A 26,741-nucleotide genomic window follows, 5' to 3' on the forward strand; every position below is an offset into this window, starting at 1 on the left:
CCAGTCGTTCTTTGTCTGAAAACTCTTCGTATTTCCAGTCAAAGAGGGGCAGTTGTAGACATGTGATTTTTGACCCTCCCCAATATTTTTTATATTTTAGCTTGTAAATATTTAATTTAGGCCTAATAGCGCTATTTCAACTAATTTTAACGTTTTTACTTTATTTCGTCAAAAAAAAAAAATTACAAAAATATTTTAGTTTACGTATCTTTCATAAATTTAAGTAAAAAATATATAAAATAGCACCTTATTTTTATTTTTATATAATCTTGAAAACACAAAAATAGTTTCATGTTTTAATATAGTTTAATTCAATTAATTAAGATTAGTTTTATATTCTTATATTATAAATTGTATATTTAGAAGAAAAGTTAGTTTTGGGTTAGTTTATCCCATTTTAATCTTGTAATCCATTTTTTTAGTCTTTGGTCAAATTCCAAAGCCCATACCCCTAACCTAAAAACCCTATAAAACAAACAAGACCTAGACATATACCTACAACACTAGCAGTTGAAAATACACGCTAGAAGGCAAAAAAGAGACCTAAAAAGTTGCAGCGCCGTTTTCTGGAATTTGGACGATCCTAGATCTAAGAATGAGCAAAAACAAACGTTGAGCTCCTCCTTCTTCCAAAACCTTGGAGAGCTGCTACTGCGTCTTCATTAAGTCATCCGCAAATCAAAAACGAGACCCCCACTGTTCTTCATCTTCTCCAGAAAAACCAAGAGCTAACACCCAAAGATGGAGACCTAACGCTAAGGGACCTAAGGCCGGAAAAATCTGAAAAAATCGGCAGCAGCCTAAAACCTAAGGGCAGCAGCACGGAGAACCCATTCGTCACCTTCAACACACCACCCATCGCTGCTCCTTCTTCTTCACGCTATTCCAGCTGCTTGCGCATTCCGGTGCGTTCAACCGTTTTGGTGGTTTGAGTCCAGTAGAGTTCGAGTTCTCCGTTTGCCGATTCCATGTTCCATCTGGGTTAGTGTCAAGGTTTCTATTTGGATCGAAGATGCAAAGAATTTGTGGTTGTGATTCAAGTATTCGCTGCTAGATCACTTTGTATTCACTTCCGAACAGAGTCAATTAAACGGTTCATTGAGGTTCATTTTTCCTCTTCTCCTTCTATTATTCGGACTGTTATTTTTATGTGTTGCGATGAGTTTTCTCCATGATATTAATCCTTGAGGACATTTTTACATTTATGTGACTATAGTCAAGGTTCCTAGACTTACTTAGTTGTAATCATTCTCCTCCAATGGTACTGTTAACATTTGCCAGATTTAGCTTGAGATGTCTTTTTCTTAGAATCTAAAGTTAGTATTAAGAAGTTCATTGTTAAAAGTTCTTTGCTATTAGAAGTTAGTAATTAGTTAATTTGGTGCATTGGAAATACTAGGAGATTTAATTGTAAGAAAAATGATATTTTTTTTTTCTTTTTTTCTTTGTAAGAAGATTTTGTATAAATAAAAAAAACTATTCACGTTGATTTTTAACTTTGAAGAAGAATGGGTTAATTAATTTGTGTCACCATGAAATGTACTTTTGCTTTATCTTTAAGGGGGTCCCCATAAATTGCTAAGATCACATGTCTTATAAATTGTAGCAGTAGACATTACTTTGTTCTTTAGCATTGGAATTCCATTTGTGGTAAATTAGAATTATGGAAGCCATGTGGATTTGGCCTTATGAATTGCGACAGGCTGCTATTGCACTAATAGGTTTTGGTATCGAAGTTTTTATGAAATAAAAGTGAACACTCGTATAAAAGCCTTTAGCCGGGTTTAAAATACAATTGTGATTGTGTACACGTTCGCGTGACATAATTACGATTCTAAAAATTAGTTCAGAGTATGCGTTCGCGCAACTTTGAACAAGCTTTCTTAATAATAAAAGTGTTGCTAATAGGCCGTTAAATTAACTTTAGTGTATGCAGTCCGAGGTGTGTCATCCACCATTTATCGTACATGGACCTTGTATTAATTTCGTAACATAGATATAAAAATGACAAATATTTTGAAATTTAGATCTGATAATTATTTGAAAAAGCCCTATTTGGTTTCCCTTGTTTATTTAATATTAATCTTGAGAAAAATGGGTGGAACGAAAAAAAGATCATAGCTTTAAGGCTATTGATATGAGTCTGTTGCTGGAAGAGATTTGAACTCTTCAATTTACCTGTCCTATTTAATATCATGTTATTTCATGATGGATGGATGAGTGTGGGTCTGATAATTGATCTGATTATGTGATCTTCAACTATGTATAGGTTCTGGGATAATTGAGTCCTTTATTATCAGTTGAAGTCAGATTTATATACATTGACATGTAAAATTAGAGGGAACCTTCAGTTTCGTGGTGTCATATTATGATGGGAGTTCAAGTGCTGTTGATGTACGTTGAATATACTATCGTGATTGTGGACACGTTCGCGTGACATGATTACGATTTCTATAAACCAAACCAGAGTATGCATCCGCGCAACTTTGGCCAAACTTTTCTTCATAATAATAAAGGATCACTAATTGTGGACACGTCCGCATGACATGATTTTTGACGCGCCAAACAAATGGTTACACGTACGCGTGACCCGTTTTCAAGATATTTTACTTAATTTAAAAGTGGTTAAGAGGTGAAAGCACATAGGTTCCAAAATGAGTAAGTAAATAATTTAGTAAACCAAGTATGATCAAAGCGACCGTGCTAGAATCACGGAACTCGGGAATGCCTAACACCTTCTCCCGGGTTAACAGAATTCCTTACCCGAATTTCTGTGTTCGCAGACCGTAAATAGAGTCAACTTTTCTCGATTCGGGATTTTAAATTGGTGTCTTGGGACACCCTAAATATCCCAAGTGGCGACTCTGATTTTTAAATAAATAATCCTGTTTCGATTATCACTTAAAATAGAAAAACTCCCTAATACCATTCCGGGGTGTAGTAAAAAAGGAGGTGTGACACCAGTATATAGCCTAAACATGATTTCTAACATAGATCACATCTCAATTTCTCTAACACATGGTGATTACATTAATAACAACAAGATTGGGTGACTACACAATTCCACAGAATCAACCGGGTCATAATTACTATGGTGTACACCTATACGCCCGTTACCTAGCATGTGCATCACCTCAACACCAACCACATAACACGTAGTTTGGGGCTTCATACCCTTAGTACCAAGTTTAGAGCTGTTACTTACCTCGAACTACGCAACCTCTACTCCAACAAGCCCTTGCCTCACGGATAGGCCTCCGAACGACTCGAATCTAACCACAAATAAAGAAATACTATCAATACAAGCTATGGAAATCAGTTCCATTGGATAAAGCCAAGTTCTTTAACAAAAGTATAAAAGTCAACCTCGGACCCATGTCTCGGAATCCAATAAAATTTTACAAAATCCAAAAACACATTCAATAACAAGTCCAGCCATACCAAAATCACCCAATCCCGACAACGAATCGACCCTCAATACCTCAAACCTTACTCTCCAATACATGGGTCAAAAATCCCCAAATTCCAACTTAGATTCATGCTAATTAAGTGAAATAATCAATGGGTATTCAAAATACATGGATAAAAGCGATCAAAATTCACTTACCTCTTCAATCTAGATGAAAACCTCTTAACAAATTGCCTAAGTGCGCACCCTAAAACTCTTAAAATGAGAAGAAGACTCAAACCTTCGATTTTAAATATCCGCCTAGCCTTTTTGCTCATGCGGCTCCGCTTCTACGAAAATCATTAAAGAACCCGACCAGCCGCACCTGCGGCCCGATATTCTCATCTGCGAGACTGCTTCTGCAGTCCCAACTTCGCTCATGTGTATCCGCGCCTGCGCATTTCGATCCACTTCTACGAGTCCCACCCCACCTATCAAAATTCACATCTGCGGAGACTCGTCGCATTTCTGGGCTCGCAGACGCGGAAGACTCCTCGCACCTACGACCACTTCCAACAAATGCAAGACCTCTCTTGCGACCCCATGCTCGCTTCTATTGTCCCGCACCTGTGACCATTTCTTTGCAGGTGCGATTGCACCAGGCTTGAAACTCTTCCGCAATTTTCTCAAGTCAAAACCTTAATTCGATTACATTCGAATCACACCCAAGGCCCCTCGGACCATATCCAAACCTACCAACAATTCCTAAAATACAATACAAACTTAGTTGAGGCCTCAAATTACGTCAAACAACATCAAAAACACAAATCGCACCCCAATTCAAGCTTAATGAAACTAATGGATGTCCAACTTCTACAATCGATATTGAAACCTATCAAATCCACTCCGATTGACCTCAAATTTTCACACAAGTCATAAATGACACAATAGACCTATTCCAACTTCCAGAACCAAAATCCAAGCCCGGTAACAAAAAAGTCACTCTCGATCAAATCTCTCAACCCGCTAAACTTCAACTTTTCCAACTTTCGCCAATTCAAGCCAAAATCATCTACGAGCCTCCAAATCAATATTCGATCACACTCCTATCTCCAAAATCACCATACCAATCTATTAGGACCATCAAAACTCCATTCTAGAATCATTTACTCATAAGTCAATATCTGGTCAACTTTTTCAGTTTAGGCTTCCAACCTTGGGACTAAGTGTCCTAATTCATTTTGAAACATCCATGGAACCAAACCAACAACCCCCATAAAGTCACATAACAACAAACGAAAATAGAATAAGTAATAAATGGGGCAACGGGGATACAATACTCAAATCGACCGGTCGGCTCGTCACATTCTCCCCCTCTTAAATAAATGTTTGTCTTCGAATGGGTCTAGAATCATACCTGGAGTCTCAAATAGGTATGGATATCTGTTTTGCATCATTCACTCGGTCTCCCAAGTATCGTCCTCGACTGGTTGACCTATCCAATATGCTTTCACTGAAGTTATATTCTTTTACCTCAACTTTCAAACCTGCCGATTCAAAATGGCCATCGACTACATATCATAAGTCAAATCCCCATCTAACTGAACTGTGCTAAAGTCTAAAATATGAGATAGATCACCAAAATGCTTCTGGCGCATGAAAACATGAAACGCTAGATGAACGCTCGATAAACTAGGTGGCAATGCAAGCTTGTAAGCCACCTCTCCAATCCTCCCAAGCACCTCTAAAAGGCCAATATACCAAGGGCTCAACTTGCCCTTTTTCATGAACCTGATAACACCCTTCATGGGCGAAACTCTAAGCAATACCTTATCCCCTATCATGTAGGCAATATCACGACCCTTCCGATCAGCGTAACGCTTTTGTCTAGACAATGTCGTGCGAAGTCATTCCCAAATTGAATTAAACCTTTTCCAAAGCATCCTGAACCAAGTTAGTACAAAATAGCCTAGCCTCACCCAGCTCAAAACAAACAATCGGAGACCAAAACCACCTCCAATACAAGGCCTTATATAGAGTTATCTGAATACTCGATTAGCAGTTGTTGTTGTAGGCAAACTCTGCAAGCGGTAGAAATTGATCCCAAGAACCCCCAAAATCCATGACACGAGCGTGTAGAATATCCTCCGATATCTAAATGGTACGCTCAAACTATCCGTCCATCTGAGGGTGGAATGTTATACTCAACTCAAATCGTGTGCCTAACTCTCGCATCACTGCTTTCTAAAAGTGTGATGTGAACTGCGTTCCCTAATCTAAAATAATAGACACCGGCACACGGTGAAGGCAAACAATCTTGCTGATATAGATCTCATCCAACCGCTCTGAAGAATAGGTAGTCCCAACTGGAATGAAATGTGCAAATTTAGTCACTCGGTCCACAATCACCCAAATAGCATCAAACTTCGTCAAAGTCTGTGGGAGCCCAACTACGACGTTCATGGTGACACGCTCCTTTTCCACTCAAGAATCTCAAGCCTCTGAAGCAAATCGCCTAGCCTTTGATGCTCGTACTGCACCTATTGATAAGCACCAAGCTATAAACTTCACCATGTCTTTCTTCATTCTCCTCCACCAATAGTGTTGCCTCAAGTCCTAATACATCTTCATGACACTCGGATGAATGGAGTACGGTGAACTGTGGGCTTCATTAAGAATCAACTCACGTAGCCCATCCACATTAGGCACACAAATCAGACCCTGCATGTGCAACACCCCATCATCCCCAATAGAAACCTCCTTGGAATCAATGTGCTGAACTATGTCCTTAAGGACAAGCAAATGGGGGTCATCATACTGACGCTATCTAATGCGATCATTTAAGAAAGACCGAGAAACCATATAAGCTAAAAACTGACTAGGCTCCGAAACATCCAACCTAACGAATGTCGAGTCCTGAACATCTCACGCAAGTAGTCTCTCACTAACAAGAATGTATGCAAGGATACCCATATTATCATCTTTTTACACAAGGCATCGGCCTCCACATTAGCCTTCCTGGATGATACAAAATGGTAATATCATAGTCGTTTAGCAGCTTCAACCATCTCCGTTGCCTCAAATTTAGATCCTTTTGCTTGAACAATTGCTGCAGACTCTGACGATCTATATATACCTCACAACACACGCCGTAGAGATAATGCCTCCAAATCTTCAATGTACGAATGATGGCTACCAACTCCAAATCATGAACGAGGCAATCTTCTCATTAGGCATCAACTAGAGTGAAGCATAAGCAATCACTCTACCATCCTACATCAAGACAAACCCAATACCAATCCAAGAAGCATCACAATACACTATGTAAGAACCCGATTTTGAAGGCAAAACTAGAACTGGATTTGTGGACAAGGTAGTATTGAGCTTCTTAAAGCTCGCCTCACACTCATCCGACCACCTGAATAGAGCACCCTTCTGGGTCAACCTAGTCAAAGGCGCTATAATGGATGGGAAATCCTCCATGGAGCGACGATAATATACGGCCAAGACGAGAAAACTCCGAATCTCAGTAGCTGAAGATGATCTGGGCCAACTCTAAACCACATCAATCTTCTTCGGATACACCTTGATCCCCTCATTGGACACCATGTTCCCCAAGAACGCCATCGAACTGAGCCAAAACTCACACTTAGAGAATTTGTCATAAAGTCTCTTCTCTCTCAGCCTCTGTAATACAATACCCAAGTATTGTGCATGCTCCTTCTGGCTATGTGAGTACACCAGAATATCATCAATAAATACTATGACAAATGAATCAAGATATGCTTGGAACACATTATTCATCAGATGTATGAATACTACTGGGGCATTGGTCAGCCCAAAAGACATCACAAAGAACTCATAGTGATCATAGCGGGTCATGAATTCCATCTTTAGAATATCAGAGTACCGAATCTTTAATTGGTGATACCCCGACCTCAAATAAATCTTAGAGAACACTCTAGCTCCCGGAAGCTGGTCAAATAAGTCATCAATGTGTGGCAAATGATATATATATTACTGTAGCTTTGTTCAACTGCCTATAGTCGATGCACATCCGCATAGTACCATCCTTCTTCTTCATAAACAGAACCGGTGCACCCCAAGGCGACATACTAGGCCTAATAAACCCCTTATCAACAAGCTCCTGAAGTTGCTCTTGAATTCCTTCAACTCTGTTGGTGCCATACGATGCAGAGGAATAGAAATGGGTTGAGTGCCCCGCACCAAGTCAATATCAAAATCAATGTCCCTAAACCACCTGCTCTGGTGTACGGGCAACTGGAGTCGGAGCACCTCCCCCGGCCTAAGAAGTGGCTAGTGCAGTATGAACTGAAATAGCCTATGCAAGGCTAGTGAATATAGTAAATATCTGGGCCAAAGCCTCCTGAAAGCCTGGAATCACAATGGGCACAACTGGTGCCTGAGCTGGTCCAACCAGCTCAACCACATCTGGTATCTTCTCCTGCGCTGGAGCAACTAGTGGCTCCACGGGTGCTGCTCTAGTTGTTGTACGAGCTGTAACTCAACCTCTACTGCGGCCCCGGTCTCTCACGACCCTAGCAGGTGGTACTGGTGGTTGTCCCCCCGATCCGGTGGCATGTGTCCTCACCATCTGTGTGAGAATATAATAGTAGAAGTTTAGTTTCCAGAATCAACTAATTTGCACGACAAGAATACAAGAAAGTGAAGTTTTTCCTAATGGTTTGGTAGCCTCTCGAAGATAAGTACAAACGTCTCCGTACCATTCCACAAGACTCTGCTAAACCTGCTCATGACTCATAAGACATATGTAACCTGTGCTCTAATACCAACTTGTCACGACCCAAACCTCAACATGTCGTGATGGAGCCTATTACGGTACTAGTCAAGCCGACAATCACAAAATAACTACGCATTTTAAGTTGAAACAAGATGAAAAAAGTTTAATAGTGAAAATCTCATAAAGAACCGATAAGAAATACTGCAACTAAAGAACAAAATTCCCAAAATCCGGGTGTCACTAGTACATGAGCAACTTAATGACAATAAAATCAAGACTTATAATACAACTATTTAAATAGATAGAACGGTGCAAAATAAACTGAAAAGAAGGAGAGCCGAGGTCTGAGGATGCCAAATGTCACGACCCCGGTTCGCCCTCCGTGAACCATAGTGATGACAGCTAGTCCTCTACGACTAGGTAAGCCTAAATTGCGGAAGATAGCCAAAATGCGGAATAAAAACAATTAAAACGGAATGAAGAGTGATAAAATAGTGTTTAGAAGTGTCGATCAACATACACAATATTTAACTCTCAAACCAATACATACTTCCAAGACTCGGAAACCCATGAATCACAAGCTAAGGATCACTACACAGTACTCTAACTCCAGAATATCTAAAAACAAAAAGAAATACAGAAGGGCAAATGTTTAAAAGTTTGAATAGAAAAGGTCTCCTCGGTCTGCGGATGCGACAGATATACCTCGAAGTCGCTGGAGCAATCGCCTCGCCTCAAGGGTGATAGGACTGAGTCGCAGTACCTGAATCTGAACATGAAAAACATGCGCAAAAGGGGCATGAGTACACCACAGCGGTACTCCGTAAGTGTCAAGCCTAACCTCGGTCGGGTTAGTGACGAGGAAGGTCAGGGCCCTATCAGTATACATAAATACAACGGTAAACATAACACAGGATATAAAAAGGGCAACAACAATTATTACAGAGACAAGGCTAAACATGGAAAGAAATGCGACTTAGCACCAAAATAACAATCGGGGATCTCCCAGGATACCGTTCTGTAGTCCTATATGTACATATCCAATGGATCTCCCGGGATCCCGTCCCGTAGTCCAACTCATAGTACACATGGATCTATTAGAATCTCGTTCTGTAGTCCCAAATGTAAATACTCAGTACTAGGGGAATCTACCAGGTGCATTCCCGTAGTTCCATATAACTGTGCAGGGGGATCTACCGGAATCCCATATTTGTAGTCCCAAAATAAACATGCAAGGGGGGAGCTACCGGAATCCCATATCCGTAGTCCCAATGTAAATACACAGTAGCAACAGGAAAATATTCAGAAATGGCAATTTCATATTAAGGCGAACAAGTAATTCTTGTCTAGCATGCTGCACAGAATTCAAGTAAGGCAGTTTAAGCAAGTAAAGCAATTAAGTCAGTTAGACTTGCGTTTCTAAGCTAACAACATGCTTAATAGTGCAAGTAATAAAAACGGGAAGGGAAACATACTAGTAATTACTTAAAGAAAACCGGATTTCCAACAATTAGCACAAGTACGCACTCGTCACCTCACGTACAAGGCATTTCAATTACCAAATATACCAAATCTTAAGGGGAAGGTCCCTCACACAAGGTTGGGCAAGCTACTTACCTCGAACCAGCTCAATAATCAATCCGAAATCACGCTCTTGCCACGAGTACTCAACTCCAAATGGCCCAAATCTATTCAATTCATTTGCATAATTGAAATAACACTTCAAGTAACAGACGCCCCTCAGACCCACGTCTTGGAATCGGGTAAAATTTATATTTTCAGAATCCTCATACTCTCACGAGTTCATGCATACCAAAATTATCCAAATCTAAGGTCAAATTCCCAATAAAAAGTCGAATTTTTGGTCTAAGAACTTTTTTCCAACTTTTCCCCAATGTTCATCTCCAATCCAAAATTAAATGAGAAAACTAACTATAGATTGATGGAATATAACTAGAAAGGGTCAAAGAATTGTTACCCAATGATCTCCTTTTCAATTTCCTCTCAAAATCACCCTCTCCCGAGCTCCAAATCGAATTTCCAACTTTGGAAACTAAACCCTCAAAATTTCATATTTCTGCCCAATTGTTTCCGCATCGGCGGTATCAGAACAATGATCGCATCTGTGACTTTTCACTTAGGGCCTAGATTCCGCATCTGCGACTCCCCATCCATAGATGCGGTACCGCTCCTGTGGAAATTCCATCACTTCTGCGAATCCTGTTAAACTCTACAAATTCCACTTCTATGGTTACTCCGCCACTTCTGCGGCTCCGCACCTGCGGTCCCACACTCGCAGGTGCGGTTATGACAGCAGAATAGCTGAAGTTGCACCTCCAATTCCAAAAATCTTTCTGTTAACCATCCGAAATCATCCCGAGACCCTCGGGACCTCAACCAAACCTACCAACATATTCCATAACTTTATTCAAACTTGTTCCAACCTTTGGAACGCTCAAAACAACATCAAAACACCTATTTTTCATCGGATTCAAGCCTAAGAATTCCAAAAACTCTAAAAATACGCTTTCGATCAAAAAATCTATCAAACCTCGTCCGAATAACCTGAAATTTTGCACACACGTCACATTCAACACTACAGAGCTACTCTAACTTACGGAATTCCATTCCGACCCTCGGATCAAAATCTCACTATCGATCCGAAAACTTCAAAAATTCAATTTTCGGTATTTCAAGCCTAAATTAGCTACGGACCTCCTAAACACAATCCAAACACGCCCCTAAGCCCAAATCACCCAACGGAGCTAACTGAACCATCAGATTTCCATTCCGAGGCCGTCTTCACACTGTTCTGACTACGGTCAACTTTCCAACACTTAAGCTCTCATTTAGGGACTAAGTGTCCCAAAACTCTTCGAAACTCAAAATCGAACATCCCAGCAAATCAAAATAGCAGAAATAAACTTGGGGAAAGTAGTTAATGGGGGATCGGAGCGTAAATTCTTAGAATGATCGGCCGGGTCGTCATATCCTCCTACACTTAAACATTCATTCTTCCTCAAACGAGCATAGAGACATACCTGAAGTGGTGAAAAGATGAGGGTAATGACTGCGCATATCCTGCTCGGTCTCCCAGGTCACCTCCTCGACCGTCTGACCCCGCCACTGAACCTTTACCAAAGCAATATTCTTTGACGTCAACTTTCTAACCTGCCTGTCTAATATTGCCACTGGATCCTCAACATAAAATAGATCCTTGTCCAACTGGACTGAATTGAAATCCAACACATGTGACGGATCACCGTGATACCTACGGAGCATCGGAACATTAAATACCGGATGAACTCTTGCCAAGCTGGGAGGTAAGGCAAGCTCATAAGCAACCTCCCCAACATGCCTCAATATCTCAAAAGGGCCAATAAATCTAGGACTCAACTTCTCTTTCTTCCCAAATCTCATAACGCCCTTCATAGGCAAAACCCGAAGCAGAACCCGCTCTCCAACCATATAGGAAACATCACGAACCTTCCGGTCCGCGTAACTCTTCTGTCTAGACTGGCCTGTACGGAGTCTGTCCTGAATCACCTTAACCTTCTCCAAAGCATCCTGAACCAGGTTTGTGCCCAACAATCTAGCCTCACCCGGCTTAAACCAACCCACCGGGGATCTACACCGTCTCCCATATAAAGCCTCATACGGTGCCATCTGAATGCTGGACTAATAGCTATTGTTGTAAGCAAACTCCGCCAATAGCAAGAACTGATACCAAGACCCTCCAAACTCGATCACACACGCATGTAGCATATCTTCAAGAATCTGAATAGTGCGGTCGGATTGTCCGTCTGTCTGAGGGTGAAAGGTTGTACTCAACTCCACCTGAGTTCCCAACTCATACTGAACGGCTCTACAGAACCGTGATGTAAACTGAGTACCTCTATCTAAAATGATGGGAACCGGAATACCATGCAGACAAACAATCTCTCGGATATAGATCTCCGCCAACCACTCCGAGAAATAAGTAGTACACACAGGAATAAAGTGAGCAGACTTGGTCGGCCGATCCACAATCACCCAAATAGCATCGAACTTTCTCAAAGTCCGTGGGAACCCAACTACAAAGTCCATGGTGATCCGCTCCAACTTCCACTCCGGAATCTCTATCTGCTGAAGCTCTTCACCTGCTGACAGTTGAGACAGCAAGCTACGAATCCAACTATATCTTTCTTCATCTGCCTCCACCTATAGTTCTGCCTCAAATCCTGATACATCTTCGCGGCACCCGGATGAATAGAATACCGCGAGCTAAGGGCCTCCTCCAGACATCAACTCCCGAAGCCCATCAATATTGGGTACACAAATCCGACCTTGCATCCTCAATATCCCATCATCACCAATAGTCATATCTCTTGCATCACTGTGTTGAACCTTGTACTTGAGGACAAGCAAATGAGGGTCATCATACTGCCGCTCCTTGATACGATCAAATAAGGAAGACCGAGAAACCACGCAAGCTTGAACCTAATTGGGCTCCGAAAGATCCAATCTCACAAACTGGCTGGCTAAGGCCTGAACATCCATCGCCATAGGTCTGTTCGATGCTGGTAAATAAGCCAAACTCTCCAAACTCTCTGCTCGGTGACTCAAAGCATCGGCCACCACATTGGCCTTGCCCGGGTGATACAAAATAGTGTTGTCATAGTCCTTTAGCAACTCTAACCCCCTCCTCTGGCAAAAATTTAGATCATTTTGCTTGAACAGGTGCTGCAAGCTCCGATGGTCAGTATAAATCTCACAGGGAGCCCCGTATAAATAATGGCACCAAATCTTCAAGGCGTGAACAATGGAAGCTAACTCAAGGTCATGAACAGGGTAATTTTTCTCATGTATCTTCAATTGTCTAGACGCGTAGGCAATCGTCCTACTATCCTGCATCAACACCGCTCCGAGGCCAATCCTTGAGGCATCATAATAGACCGTATAAGACCCTGAACCTGTAGGCAATATCAAAACTGGGCTGTAGTCAAAGCTGTCTTGAGCTTATGAAAGCTCACCTCACACTCCTCTATCCACTGGAACGGAGCACCCTTCTGGGTCAACCTGGTCATAGGGGCTGCAATCGATGAAAAACCCTCCACAAAACGACGGTAGTAGCCCGCCAAACCAAGGAAACTACGGATCTCGGTAGCTAAGGATGGTCTGGGCCAACTCTGCACGACCTCTATCTTCTTCGGATCCACCTGAATACCCTCACTCAATACCACGTGGACTAAGAATGCCACTTAATCCAACCAGAACTCACATTTCGAGAAATTAGCATATAACTTCTTCTCTCTCAGAGTCTAAACCACAGTCATCAGGTGTTGCTCATGATCATCCCGACTCTGGGAATACACCAAAATATCATCAATAAAGACAATAACGAACGAGTCAATATACGGCCGGAACACACTGTGCATCAAATGCATAAAGGCTGCTAGGGCATTGGTCAGCCCAAATGACATAACAAGGAACTCGTAATGACCATACCCAGTCCTGAAAGTAGTCTTCGAGATATCTAGATCCCAGATCTTCAACTTATGGTAACCTGAGCGCAAATCAATCTTAGAAAACACTCGTGCGCCCTGAAGCTGGTCAAACAGATCATCAATGTGAGGCAAAAGATAACGGTTCTTCACTGTAACCTTGTTCAACTAGCGATAATCAATACACATACGCATAGAACCATCCTTTTTCTATACAAACAAGACAGGACCACCACAAGGTGATACACAAGGCCGAATAAAACCCTAATCAAGCAATTCCTGTAACTGATCCTTCAAATCCTTCAACTCAGGAGGAGTCATATGATACGAAGGAAAAGAAATGGGCTGAGTGCCTGGCAATAGATCAATGCCAAAATTGATATCTCTATTAGGCGGCATGCCTGGAAGATCAGCAAGAAACACATTGGGAAAATCCGTACAATTGGGACTGAATCAATTGAAGGGGTATCAATACTGACATCTCTCACATAAGTTAAATACGCGTCACACCCCTTCTCAACTATACCCTGAGCTTTAAGAAAAGAAATAACTCTACTAGGAGTATGATCTAAAGTACCCCTCCACTCAATACGCGGTACACCTAACATAGCCAGCGTCACAGTTTTGGTGTGACAATCAAGAATAGCATAATGGGGCGACAACCAGTCCATGCCCAAGATAATGTCAAAATATACCATGCGGAGCAACAATAAATTGGCTCTGGTCTCAAAACCACTAAGAGCAACCAAACACGACCGATAGATGTGGTCCACAACAAGAGAATCTCCCACAGGAGTAGAAACATAAACAATGAAACTCAAAGAATCCCAAGATACACTCACATGCAGAACAAAATAAGAAGACACATAAGAGTAAGTGGAGCCTAGATCGAATAGAACCGATGCATCTGTGTAACAAACCAGTATAATACTTGTGATGATAGAAACGGAGGCAACAGCCTCGGTATGGGCAGGAAGGGCATAGTATCTGGCCTGGCCTCCCCCTCTAGGGCAACCTCTACCTCCCCAACCTCCACTTCTGGCTGGCTGAAAAGGTGCGGTAGCAAATGGAGCTGTAACCATAGCCTGAGAACTCTCCGGGGCACGCTGTTGCTGAGAAGCCTGTGGATGTGAACCCCTCCCAAGTTTGGGGCAATCCCTCACTATATGACGGGTGTCACCACACTCAAAATAAGCTCTGGGAGGACATGGTGGCTGTGACTTGCTCGGGCCAAGTCTGCTGGACTGACCTCTGAAAGCATGCCGCACAGGAGGCACGCTAGATACCGGAGGTACATAATAAGGCTCATAAGGTCTAGGAGGAGCTGGAATACCACTGGCTGCTGGAAGAGCTGAATGAATAGGGTGACTCATATAACCCCTACCATGACGACCTGCTGTTGGGGAACGGGCACTAGAGAAATGGCCCGACTCTCGAGACCTCTTGGCCTCCCTCTCCTCTCTCTCCCTAGCATGCATACCCTCAATCCTCCTAGCAATGTTCACCACCTGCTGATAAGAAATATCCATATCCAACTCAAGAGACATGCTAGACCTGATGCTGGGAATAAGGCCCTCAATAAACCGGCGAACCCTCTCGCGAACAGTAGAAACCAAGGCTGGTGCATGCCTAGCCAAACTGGTGTAACAGACAACATACTCTGAGACAGTCATAGCACCCTAGTGCAAATGCTCAAACTCAGCATGCCATGAGTCCCTGAGGCTCTGAGAAACATACTCTCTCAGGAACAGATCTGAAAACTGAGTCCAAGTCAGTGAAGTAGCCTCATTCAGACTATCTAACCCCGCTCGATCCTGATATACCCATGGTACAGAGAATGTAGTAACTCTCATCTAGAAATTCCAGAGCATCCTCTGATGTTAGACCGCTGAATACAGGAGGCTTGTACCTCTTGAACCTCTCAAGCCTCAGCTGCTCCTCCTTGGAAGTCGATGCCCTTCCATCGGGCTGAACTGGAACTGCAAGCGGTATAAGAATAATCTCAGGGACCTGCTCAACATGCACTCGCTGCTCAGGAGTACGGGAGGCGGGAGTTTGTGCTCCTCCCCCGGCCTGAGATGTAGCCGCAACAAGGGGAAGCAACCCTGCCTGAGCCAGAGTGGTGTACATGTTCATAAACTGTGCCAAAGTCTCCTGAAGCGCTGGAGTAGTAGTAGCAGTAGGCGTGTCAGGTGCCTGGACTCCGTCTGGAACTGTTGGTGGTACCTTGACGACAGCTCGTGCAGGTGCTCTGGCTGCACCACATGCACGTCCTCGGCCTCTACCCTGGCCCTAGCCTCTAACGTCTGCAGTAGGGGGCGCGGGTGCTTGATCATCTCGGGTAGCACGTGTCCTCACCATCTATGAGAGAATAGATGACAGAAGTATAGAATTGTGATGTCAAAATATCGCACGACATGGAAATCAAATAAAGTGGAACTTTTCCAAATAGTTACATAACCTCTCGTAGATAAGTACAAACATCTCCGTACCGATCAGCGGACTGAAATAAACCAGCTTGTGATCCATGACTCCTATGAATCTAGAGCTCTAATACCAACTTGTCACGATCCCGGTTCACCCTCGGTGAACCATCGTGACGGCACCTAGTCCTCTATGACTAGGTAAGCCTAAATTGCAGAAGATAACCAAAATACGGAATAAAAACAAATTAAAACAGAATGAAGAGTGATAAAACAGTGTTTAAAAGTGCTGCTCGGCATACATAATATTTAACTCTCAAACCAATACATACTTCCAAGACTCGGAAACCCATGAAGCACAAGCTAAGGATCGCGACACAGTACTCTAACTCCAGAATATCTAACAAGGAAAAGAAATACAGAAGGGCAAATGTTTAAAAGCTAGAATAGAAAGAGACTCCTCGATTTGCGGACGCGGCAGACATACCTCGAAGTCGCTGGAGCAGTCGCCTCGCCTCAAGGGTGATAGGACCGAGTAGCAGTACCTGGATCTGCACATGAATAACATGCACAAAAGGGGCATGAGTACACCACAGCGGTACTCAGTAAGTGTCAAGCCTAAACTCGGTTGGGTAGTGACGAGGAAGGTCAGGGCCCTACTGAGGTTAAATAAAATATAAAGTTTGACAGTGTAAAACAGAATAGTATAAATAAATATAGCGGTGAAAGTAACAAAGGATATAAAAAGGGCAATAACAACTATTACAGAGACAAGGCAAAACACGGAAAGAAATGCGACTTAGCACCAAAATAACAACCAAGGATCTCCCAGGATACCGTCCTGTAGTCCCATATGTACATATCCAATGGATCTCCCGGGATCCCATCCCGTAGTCCAAATCATAGTGCGCGGGGATCTACCGGAGTCCCAAATGTAAATACCCAGTACGGAGGGAATCTACCCGGTGCATTCCGTAGTTTCATATAACTTTGCAGGGGGATCTACCGAAATCTCACATCCGTAGTCCCAAATTAAATAGGCAAGGAGGGAGCTACCGGAATCCTACATCCGTAGTCCTAATGTAAATACACAGCAGAAACAGGAAAATATTCAGAAATGGCAATTTCATATTAAGGCGAACAAGTAGTTCTAGTCTAGCATGCTGCACAGAATTCAGGTAAGGTAGTTTGAGAAAGTAAAGCAATTAAGTCACTTAGACATGCTTTCCTAACCTAACAACATGCTTAATAGTGCAAGTAATAAGAATAGGAAAGGAAACATACTAGTAATTACTTAAAGAAAATCGGATTTCCAACAATTAGCAAAAGTACGAACTCATCACCTCACGTACAAGGCATTTCAATTACCAAATATACGAAATCCTAAGTGGATGGTCCCCCACACAAGGTTAGGCAAGCCACTTACCTCGAACCGGCTCAATAATAAACCCGAAATCACGGTCTTTCCATGAGTATTTGACTCCAAATGGCCCAAATCTATTCAATTCATTTGCATAATGTAAATAACACTTCAAGTAACTGATTCTACAAAGACATTCTAAGCTAATACGCAAAATTAGGTAAAATGACCAAAACCCCCCTCGGGCCCATTAGATTTGGATAATTTTGGTATGCATGAACTCGTGAGAGTATGAGGATTTTGAAAATATAAATTGATGGAATATAACTAGAAAAGGTCAAAGAATTGTTACCCAATGATCTACTCTTCAATTTCCTTACCAAAATCGCCCTCTCCCGAACTCCAAATCGAATTTCCAACTTTTGAAACTAAACCCTCAAAATTTCATATTTCTGCCTAGCTGTTTCCGCATCGGCTGCACTAGGACCGCTTCTATGGTCCTGCATTTGCGGAATAGTGGTCGCATCTGCGACTTTTCACTTAGGGCCCAGATCCGCATCTGCGACTCCCCATCCGTAGATGCGGTACCGCTCCTGCAGAAATTCCACCGCTTCTATTGTTCCTGTTGAACTCTCCAAATTCCGCTTATGCGGTTACTCCGTCGCTTCTGCAGCTCTGCACCTGCGGTCCCACACTCGCAGGTGCGGTTATGACAGCAGAAAAAATGAAGTTGCACCTCCAATTCAAAAATCTTTCCGTCAACCATCCGAAATCATCCCGAGGCCCCCGGGACCTCAACCAAACCTACCAACATATTCCATAACTTCATTAAAACTTGTTCCGACCTTCGGAATGCTCAAAACAACATCAAAATACCTATTTTTCATCGGATTCAAGCTTAAGAATTCCAAAAACTCTAAAAATATGCTTTCGATCAAAAAGTCTATCAAACCTCGTCTGAATGACCTAAAATTTTGCACACACGTCACATCAATACTACAGAGCTACTCCAACTTTCGGAATTCCATTCCGACTCTCAAATCAAAATCTCACTACCGAACCGGAAACTTCAAAAATTCATCTTTCGGCATTTCAAGCCTAAATTAGCTATGGACCTCCTAAACACAATCCAAACACGCCCTTAAGCTAAAAATCACCCAACGGAGCTAACGGAACCATCATATTTCCATTCTGAGGTTGTCTTCATACTGTTCCAACTATGGTCAACTTTCCAACACTTAAGCTCTCATTTAGGGACTAAGTGTCCCAAAACTCTCCGAAACTCAAAACCGAACATCCCGACAAATTAAAATAGCAGAAATAAACTTGGGGAAAATAGTTAATGGGGGATCGAGGCGTAAATTCATAGAACGACCAGCTGGGTCATCACCCCAAAGCTGCTACCTCCAAAGTCTCCAAGCAGGTAATGCTCTAGCAACGACCGGGTCCAGATGTACCTGGATCTGCACACGAAGTGCGGAGTATAGTATGAGTATACCCAACCCAATGTACTCAATAAGTAACAGGACTAACCTTGTCTAAAAGTAGTGACGAGCTCAGATAGGTATAATCCAAATCTATATAATAACAGTACAAATATGATAGGAACATGACAATAATAACTCGGAGAAATCCCATAATCACTTGTACATGGTACAAAAAAGTAGACATGCTTTCAAGATCAACAATTGAGACTCAATACTAGTAAAATATGCCAAGAATAGATAACATGAGGTATATCACATCTCTATGTTTCCATGTCAAATATACATGTCACATGTGATGCAACACATTAACAGACTCATATACTCATGCTCTCAGGGTATTCAACCTCAATCAGCACGCTCAATCACTCAGTACTCCCAATCACACAACACTCTCAATCACTCAAAACTTGCACTTGGTACTCAATGGTACCTACGCTTATTGCTGGTATGTCAGACTCTAGAGGTGCGGATCTTGCCCAAGAGCTAATATAAGCCCACATGGCATGCTATGACATGCATCTCGACCCCATAAATATCACTCACAATCAGGCCCTCGGACTCACTCAGTGATCCATCTCTCCATTCTCTCGGGCTTATAAATCTCATGCCAATCAGCCCTAACAATGACACATGATGTAACAATAAATAATAACAGATATTGAGATATGATATGTAAATTATGAATGCAACTAAGTACATAACTGCAATTTAAGCAAATAACTCAACAACAGAAACGACCATTGTGGGTCCCAACAGTGTCAGCATAAAGCCTAAACATGATTTCTAACATGGATCACAACTCAATTTCTCAAACACATGGTGATTATATGAATAACAACAAGATTAGGTAACTACACAATTCAACAAAATCAACTGCGTCACAACTACTATCGTCCATGGCCACACGCCCATTCACTTAGTATTTGCGCCACCTCAATTCCAACCACATAACACGTAGTTCGGGAATTCATACTCCCAATACCAAGGTTAGAAGTGTTACTTATCGCGAACCGTGCAAACTCTACTCCAACAAGCCCTTGCATCATGAATCGATCTCTGAACGACTCGAATCTAGCCACAAACAACTTAATACGATCAATACAAGCTATAGGAATCAATTCCATTCGATAAAACTAAGTTCTTTAACAAAAGTCAAAAGGGAAACCCAAAAGTCAACCTCGTACCTAAGTCTCAGAATCCACAAATATTTACAAAATCTAAATGCCCATTCAATAATGAGTCCAAACATACCAAAATCACCTAATGCCGACCACGAATCGGCCCTCAATCTCTCAAATCTTACTCTCCAATACATGGGTCAAAAATCCCCAAATTCCAACATAGATTCATACTAATTAGGTGAAATAATCAATAAGTATTCAAAATACATGGATAAAAGTGATCAATATTCACTTACCTCTTCAATCTAGGTGAAAACCTCTTAAAAAATTTTCTAAGTTTGCACCCGAAACTTCTCAAATTGAGAAGAAGACTCAAGCCCTCGATTTTAAATATTTGCCCAGCCTTTTCGCTCTTGCGGACTTACCAGCCGCACTTGCGGCTCCGCTTCTGCGGAAGAAAGTTTACTTCTATGAAAATCAATTAAGAACCCGATTAGCCGCACCTGAGGCCCAATATTCACACCTGTGGGACCGCTTTTGGGTACATGCTTCACTCATGTGCATCCACGCTTGTGGATTCCAATCCACTTCTGCGAGTCCTGCCCCACCTATCAAAATCCGCATATGCGGAGACTCGTTGCATCTGCGGGCTCGTGAATGTGAGCATGTGATTTTTTCCCTATATGAATTACTCCTATAAAATCCAAAAAAATAGATTTTGTCCAATTATTTGCCATTTTATATGAATTTTGTCGGATTTCATTGATTGTTTGTATTTTTGTGCACGTTTAATTTTTATTAAAATCATGAAAAATGCCAAGATACCATACATTGCATTTAGATTTTGTTTTTACATTTCAGGATTAATTAGTCAATTATTTGTTTTATTAAAAATAAAAATCACAAAAATAGCTCATTTTACATTTTGTTTACCTTTTAATTTTTGGATTATTGACTTTTCTCTTTTAATTTAGGATTAAGTAATTTTTATAATTAGGTAATTGGTTCATTTTACAATTAAGATTAATTTAGGATTTTAATAAAAAAAAAGAAAAAAGAAAAAGAAAAGAAAAAGGAAATAAAGGTTTATTTGAAGAGAGGGTCTCTTAAATTTGAAATTGGTTTAATTTTGCCCCAAACCAGCCCAAATTTTAACCCAAACCCATTCCCAAACCCAGGCCCAAAATTGCCTACCCGGTCCAGGATCACCCACCACCAAATGACCCCGTTTTGTCTTTGTTTCATCATAGCCGTTGGATCTTGGTAATCCAACGGCCCGGAAGTAATAACCCTCCAAACATATATAACTGTCCTAACAAGACTAACCCTTACCCCCCAAAGGCCCCCTCACTTCGTCTCTCTCACCCTCTCTCTTATCTCTTTGAACCTCTGCCCATCGCCGTCGCCAGAAATCGCCCCACGGCGGCGGCGCCACTCCAAACCTCCCCAAATTTTAACCAGACAATCCTTGTCATCTCCCCTTTCCAAATCCCCAAACCAATTCCCTCAAATCTCTCCAATTTTAGATCTGATACCAAACCCTAGTTCACCCAAACCTTTTCAAACCCGTCCAATTTCCAACCAGACAACCACCACACTCCCCTCACCTCGTATCTCTTACCAGTAACCCTAGAAACCCTGCCAAAATCAGTGAATGTTAGATCAAAGGGTCCAGAAGAGATGCTAGTTCAACCTTGCACATTTTTTGGAGTATTTTGTTCGTCTTGGGCCGAGACTCATGTGAATTGATTGCGTTTTATAAGAGCAATCATTTTGCATTAGTTTCGACCCATTTCGAAGTCACCACTGAAGCATGGCTAGGTCATACCCTTCTTTGTTCACAGTACCCTTCCTCTTTCTTTTTTTTTCTTGTTTTGTTTCTGATTTTTTCCTTTGGTTGTTTGAGATAATTTCTGATTATCTGCTTATTTGAATGTGCTTTGAGTATGTAATTTTTCAAATTAGTTTTATTGGTTATTTGTTTAAGTTAATTTGAACATTTTACTTGTTTGGAGTTAGGTTGGATTATTTGTTTGAAGTAATTTAGCTTCATTAATTGCATGATTAAACTTCATCATTAAGAATTTAATTTGCCATGTTTTAGCACGTTTAATTTCCGATAACCCTTTTGTTTTTGTTCTTTGTTCTTTCATATTTATTTTTCCTGCAAGTGTGCTCTCAGTGTCCATTAGTTCAATTAGGATAGGGTTAATGCTTAATTAATTGCCTATTTCAGCTAAATCTGGATTGATTTAGCTTTTAGCCTGAATCAGCCCAGTCTTATTTAAAATAAGTTAATTTTGATTTCTGATGTTTCTTTGCACAAAGCATGCTGAATCTCATTAGTTGTCTGAATCTGAGTTTACATGTATTGATTGCTTAGGGTTAACTGATTTTAAATTTAGGTTTGAACCTCTAAGCAGCAATTTAAACTTTAGTTTAATTTCAGAAATTGAATGGCAATACCACTAGGCAACCTAATCACTTAGCTGAAGGTCCTAAAGAGGGTTGGGATTGAATTGAGGTCAGAAAATAGGTCAAAATTGCAATAATCAGTAAATGGGAGGGTAAAATTGGGTTTTCACATAGGTTAAAAATTAGAATGTTCTAGATTCTGCGCAGTTGTCCTCATCCTTAGCATAAATGCTGATATTGGATAAGAAAAAGGACAAACAACTGTAAAAGATGTTGTACTATTCTGATTTTTAGAATTTTTAGGTTAGAATATTCCTTTTTGATGCCGTTTTGTGCACTCTATAAAAGGAAAACATTCCCTTACTCACACACACAGATCATCAGCATTTCCTCTGCACAAAAAGTTCAAAAAACACACAGAGATCTGAGCCCTAAAAAAATACAAAGTTTTCTGCATTGCTGGATTATCTCTCGTTCTTTTTTTAGCAAAACTTTAGAAATTCTCTGCTTGTTTTCTTGGTTAAAATATGGTTTGAAGAAAGGTTGATTATTGTTGATTTGCTGTTATTCTCGTTAGTTTTGTTGTGTTGAGCCCTTACTCTATTTTACTTTATTTCGATATCCAGGTACTCTTCTCGACCTTATATGATCAGAGAAGTGGGGAGCATGTATCTATGTGTTGTAATGAAAGTTTGGATTTATTTAAATGTTTAAGGCTCATACAAATGTTGTATAATATGGGACTGAATAATTTGTATATTTGATCTTTGATTCTTGTGTGCAGAACTGTTTCTGGTAGAACTCTTGTTCAAATATTATGCATTTAAGGATTCCATGTCACTAATGGTAGTTGTTTTGAGTCATGTATAGCTTTTGAGAAGATGAGTTGTTACAGTGTCTTATTAGTATGATTGATAGGTGTTAGAATGGTTTGTGTGTGTTCTGTAAAAAAAATACAAATTTTAGTTGTTTAAGAAAGTTGGGAATTTAAATTTAGACTAGTTTATAAATGAGTTGAGTTGTAGTTTTCATGGTTAATGCTAATTGCTGATAATCAGATATATTGGTAGATAAATTCAGTTTTCAAATCTTTACTGGATTGTTAAAGCATTTTGGTTACATATTTGTGATGTTGCATATATTTGGGCTCGATGTTGAGCCCATTGAGAAATTCCCCTATATCACATGGGCAGGCCAGCTGATTGCAGAGACTGGGGACGCTTTAGGCCTCATTCTGGCCCATATGCACTTCACATTTTATACTTATATGTTATGATGTTATTTTCTTTGATTTAGCTAATATAAATATTTCATACACTAATTCAACATGTTAACCTTTTCCTGAATTTAGTATCATATATTGTTGTTGTAGCAATGTGAGTAGTAAATATGGTAAAAGGGGCTTAATTTATCCAGGGTTGTCATTTTAGGCCTGATATCAGCCCAAATGATACAGTGTGGGCAAGACCAGACCTGATGGGGTCTAGGGTCCATTTGTGGTTTGGATTTTAGGCTTAGTTTGAGCCCAATTCCCATCAGTCCCATTTATTCTCGAGTTTTTTTAAAGCAGTAATTTGGGCCTGTCGATTGGCCTGTTTCCTCCCCCAAATAATTAAGGGTCCAATACATACACTCCAAAAAATTTTACAACTAATAGCTTTTTATCAAGTCCAAAAATAGTTATAAGTAAGAACATCCTTCTATTACTTTAATTATACAAGTTTTTTCTAAAAATTGAGATGTGCCATATATCATTTAATCCTATGGCCCTCTTATTAAGTGTTATAACTTAGGTTCTAAAAATGACACTCGTAGTTTGCTTTAGGCTCGGCTTAGTCTATTATAGTGATTATGTATACGTTCGCGTAACATAATTACGAATTTCGTTTTAAAAAATAAATCGAGGGATGCGTTCGCACAACTTCAACCAAATTTTTCTTAATAAATAAACAAAGCGTCATTAATTATGGACACGTTCACGTGACATGATTTTTTGACGCGCCAAAAGGAAATGAGTATACGTACGCGTAACTCAATTTTTTAATTACGAATAAATCAAGTGATTAAAAGCGGTTAAAGTTCACATAGGTTCTAAAATGAGTAGTTAAACAATTTACGCCAGGTATAAATTGCTAAGCAACCGTACTAGAACCACGGCACCCGGGAATGCCTAACACCTTCTTCCGCGTTAACAGAATTCCTTACTTAGAATTTTTGGTTCGCGGACTTTTAAATAAAGTAAAACATTTCCTCGATTTGGGATTAATAAATAAACTGGTGACTTGGGACACCATAAAATATCCCAAGTGGTGACTCTAAAATTTAAATAAAATAATTCCATTTCGAATAATGTCACTTTAATTGGAAAAACTCCCTTATATTACACTCGGGTGGAAAAAAGGAGGTGTGACAACTCTGGCAACTCTGCTGGGGAAAAGAACCCAGAATCTCTGATTCAGTGTTCAAGAATTTGAGCTTGTTAAAGCGATTTTTACTTGGCTTTATTTATTGTTGATATTACTGTATTTTGTGTACCTAATATGCTAAATACCGATTTTTACCCCTTTGATATTGTTTGAATTGTATATAAATTCTTACGAAACCCTCTTCTCCCTGAGTCTTCTAAAAAATGGTGCACATGCTCGCGTGGCCCACTTTTTATGTTAGAAGTTATACCAAATATAACGGGGTTGAGCAAGCAACAAGGCCGGGCAGATTTTAGTGCTCCCGGTACGTTGCCCCCTCCTCGACTCGAGTTCGTTATCTCGGGTAAGCCAGGTCTAGAACACAACCCCAGGTTTTAATCCTAGGATAACGCAACCTCATGCCGGATCCCTAGTAGGAATATTTATTTGAATCACGTGCATTTGTCCTTGGGGACTCAACCTAGGGGTTGGGTCCGTCTAGGACAGGTGTACCCAAAATAACAAACCATCCTGATGCATCCTACGTGCTATATGAATATTTATTTGTTTCACTTGCATGTTGACCGGCTAGAAAAAGAAAATTAAGAGAAAAAAAACAAAGAGTGAGGTAGGATAGAGAATTTACCCGGTTCTAAAAATTTCGGTATTAGAAAATGTCTCGAAACTCTGCCAAAACTTTTGAAAAAAAAAAGGAAAAAGGGAAAATGTATTTCAAAAAAAAAGTAAGCCAAATATCGTGTTTTTTTAATGTCAAAATTGACCGAACTACGCAGGTCTGATTCTCACCGGATATGGGATACGTAGGCAACCCACATAAGGTTCGGCCTCACTTTTTGCAAAAAAAAAAATCAAATAAAGTGTATTTTAGGGCTTTGGTCAAAATAATAAGCCGACCCAGCTTCGGTTATGTTTTAAGTCGTTCTTGTAGGGATAGCCTTAGATTATCTTTTAATCGTCGAAAGGCTATTTTTGTGAAGAACGGGCAAGTCTGTCAATAAGGTGTCTTTTTCCATAAAATACTTTCCCCCGGCCTCAAAATTTGTTTGGAATTGTGAAGGGACCACGTTTACAAAAATGACCATTTTTGCTAAAATATCATGGGGGGTCATTATCCGTTGATTTTTCTTTTAGGAATCAAAAACTTATTTTGTAAAAGAGTCTACAAGAGTCAACCCTAACCTTAACCCTCCACAGGTACAAATGAATAATGTCCAAAATCTATCACAATTGGTCATAGAACAGGCTTAGTTGCAGCTTCACATGTGGTGGAATGATTTAGATAAGGATGGTCAGGATTGGGTAAAAAAGCAGTTGGGTGCCCTTATAGACATCCCTACTCTGGAGGAAATTGCCGGATACATTGACTTTGGCCAGGACTTGAGGAAACAACAGCTTATATTCCCGAGGGCTCCCTTTGTGCACAAGTTCTTTGATCTTCTGAATATAAGTAAGCAAATGAAGAAGGCCCATGTAAACAAAGGATGTTGTTCTTTCTGCTTCTTGTACTACAGGTTCGGGCACTCAGGTGGGTTTGAAACGCAAGAAAAGGGATTAAACAAAAAACAAAATAAGAGCACCTGGCAGATTCATCGTCAGTTCGCTTTCATCGTGGCATTTTTGGGAATCATGGTCTTTCCGAATGCAGAAGGGACAATAGATACTCGCATGACAGAATTGCACAAATCCTCACAACCAAGAAAGATCACACACTTGTTCCATTAGTGCTGGCAGACATTTATCGAGCATTAACCTTGTGTAAATCTGGGGCTCAATTATTTGAGGGTTGCAACATTCTTCTTCAAATGTGGTTGATCGAACATCTCCGCCGTCACCCCAAGTTCATGAGTTATGGTTCAGACGGGAACAACTTCATCAA

At 40.7% G+C, this 26,741-nt stretch overlaps 1 long non-coding RNA gene across 1 annotated transcript; it reads left to right on the top strand.

The window, feature by feature from the left end:
* Positions 1-574: 574 nt before the first annotated feature.
* On the top strand, positions 575-23,302 carry LOC142166534 (uncharacterized). The gene is made up of 2 exons (XR_012696947.1): positions 575-1,103; positions 23,066-23,302. It is a non-coding gene; the product is annotated as an uncharacterized LOC142166534 (long non-coding RNA).
* The last annotated feature ends 3,439 nt before the right edge of the window (positions 23,303-26,741 follow it).

Source organism: Nicotiana tabacum, chromosome 11 (genome assembly GCF_000715075.1).
Source record: "Nicotiana tabacum cultivar K326 chromosome 11, ASM71507v2, whole genome shotgun sequence".
NCBI classification, from domain to species: domain Eukaryota; kingdom Viridiplantae; phylum Streptophyta; class Magnoliopsida; order Solanales; family Solanaceae; genus Nicotiana; species Nicotiana tabacum.